Source organism: Salminus brasiliensis, chromosome 14, assembly GCF_030463535.1.
Source record: "Salminus brasiliensis chromosome 14, fSalBra1.hap2, whole genome shotgun sequence".
NCBI lineage: Eukaryota > Metazoa > Chordata > Actinopteri > Characiformes > Bryconidae > Salminus > Salminus brasiliensis.
The window spans coordinates 10,200,027-10,202,784 of NC_132891.1; positions in this window are offsets into that span (position 1 = coordinate 10,200,027).

Sequence of the window (2,758 nt, forward strand, 5' to 3'; positions counted from 1 at the left end):
TCACTGAATGTTGAATTCTGTTTTATTTATTAGGAGCTGATGGTAATGACAAGAAATCACTTATTGTCTTTCTTATAATTTCAATGCATGAAAAGTTCCCTAAAACATTTCAAATTACTTTATAAAAAATTATACTTGTATATATAAACCTTTAATACTAGCAATTTCGTCTACAAAGGAAAACAGGACTCAATGATTATGAATATTCATCTGTAAGTAGCACCCATGGGTTACCTGTTTTCAGTGCTAAATATTCGTAAAATTTATATACAATTCTATGTTCTTTGAACTAAATAAACTTGCCAACCTACATATAAAATTTCTACATTGACAAATATTTGTGAAAAATGTCAAATGTGAAAAAATATTTTAGATTACAACAATTACAGAAAAATTACAATTACATTTGTTTTTTTTAAGGTTAAATTTGACCATGCAGAGGCAGTACTTTAGCCTGGCTTGCTCATTCTGAGAGTTGTTTACATGCTTCACAGTGGTGCTACATTATAGGCACCATAAATGAATGTTAAAAGTAATAGAGCAGTGGCTTTTACACACAGCTCCGTAATCAGAAACACAGTGAAAAGCAAAGTTACTTTTATGGCATAAAACCGGGAACAATCTGCCTGAAATTTACATATGATGTATATATGGAAACACAACAATGTGAACAAATGAGAACGTCGTGTTTGAACCTGAACTACATAAACATGTTAAATTTGACATCATTAAGTTTGCATAAGTTGACAATCAGGGGCAAATGCTAATCTTGCATATAATCATGTAGGACAATTCACCTTGTCCTCAATGTTAACCCTCCTGTTCTGGCAGAACCTGAACTGCAAGGGGATTTTCTGTCTGGCACCCACTGTATTGAATTAATCAGCCTCTGCTGAATGATGTGGGTAACAATGTCACTAATGCATTCTTTAGATAAGATGGAAATGTCAGAAAAAGGAATGTAAATATTTAGATATGGGAATAAGCCGGCTGGGAAAGCTGGAAGACAAAGAAACGGCATTGGGGAAGTTAAACAGGTAGATGGAGCATGGGAACAAAAAATAAAAGTCTCTTGCTGTCTCTTTTTCTCGGACCATTATGTCTGTGTGTGTGTGTGTGTGTATGTGTGTGTGTTTGTGGTTCTGCGGCTTTCTTTATATTCTTTCAGGTTGTGCCTGTCTCAGGGCCTTAAAATGGCTCTCACTTTGAGGGGGGAGACCCGAAACCAGAGCCGCGTGGAGATTTTCCGTCATCTGTTTTTCCATAGAGTGTGTCTCATGTGGTTAGATGTGTTTCTGTTTGCCTATGGTTAGGACGCGAAGAAAAAAGAGAGGCAGAAACGCAGCCAGGAGTGCCGATTTTCGAGCATTAACCAATGAGGGCATTTTGTACAATGCATTTCTGAGTACATGCAAACAGAACTGTACACGTCTGCCTGTACTTTTAGAGTCTGCGGGTTGTACACTCCTCACTTCTCTCTGTATGTGTGTGTGTGGGTGGGTGTGTGTTTGTGACTCCTCCAGGCTTAAACTGCTAGCCACAATAGCATATGTGGGGACTGTGTTGAAGGCCGGAGCTGGAGTGCCCTGATCGCTGTACACATGGTTGTGCTTTCAGTGTGGACTGGCCTGTGTGGGGCCTGCGGCTTTCATTTTTTGGGTTTCCTCTTTCTTTTTAGTGGCCCTGCTCTTGAAAGAACCACCCCCCCCTTGGCCTCGCCCCTATTGTACAACTGATCATGCTACTGTTCATATATGACTTCGCCCTTTCATTTCATTTTGTTTTGTTTTGTTTTTTTTCTTCTTTTTGTGTCTTTTGCCTCCATCCTCCTTTTTCATGTAAAGCCGGCAGCGTTGTGGAATTTACATCCCGTCTAATTTTAGAGATGGGTTTCTAACCAAAAAACACATCCTCCAATTTGGGGCTATATTGGTCGTCCTCCTTCAGCTTTTCTCTCTCCATTTCTCACTCTCCCTCCTCACATTTCTGTCTTGCTGCCTGCCCATGTTCCTCACTGTCATTGCCAGGGTCCCACCCTCTGTCACTCCTGTGTCTTAGTGCTTCTCTCTGCATTGGTGTTTCTCTGTTTCTCTATAACAAATCTTTAGTTGTTAGAATAAATTATTTGTTTTAGATATTTTTGATAATTTAGGAGACTTTTAAGGAGACTTTTAATGAGTCCTGAGTCATTAAACCTTCTTAGAAAACCTGTAGTAAACTGGTTTAATATTACACACTCACTATTTTTCCCTTTTTTCTCCCAATTTGATACTGACAATTAACCCATCAGTTCATAGCTCCACCTTGCACTGGTGATGCTCTCAACACAAGGAGGTTTCCAATACATGTGAAGCCAGACAGTATCTTTTTTAGAACAGACGCCGATGCGGGAAGCGCCAGTCTACCGACACACTCGAAGGAAAGTGTTGAGTCCCCAGCTCCGCCCCACCAGCAAGCAGATGCCTGTGCTGGCCAACAGCGCTTTAAGAGTGATGGGAGGAGAGATTGTGACCAATTATGCTCCCCCGGACTCTGGCCGCTGATGGCAAAGCGGCATTGGCTCGGGATTCAATATATTTAATAATAAACCAGCTCATCTAATATACTACCCACACACTCAATTACTCTGATAAATACAAATGTTGGTGTTTAGCAAAATCTAGCAATGTAAATGCTAAATATAAAAATTATTAATATCAAATAAAACATTTAGTGGAACTGTTTTTTCTTATTTTGATGACAGATAATGTTGCTGTTT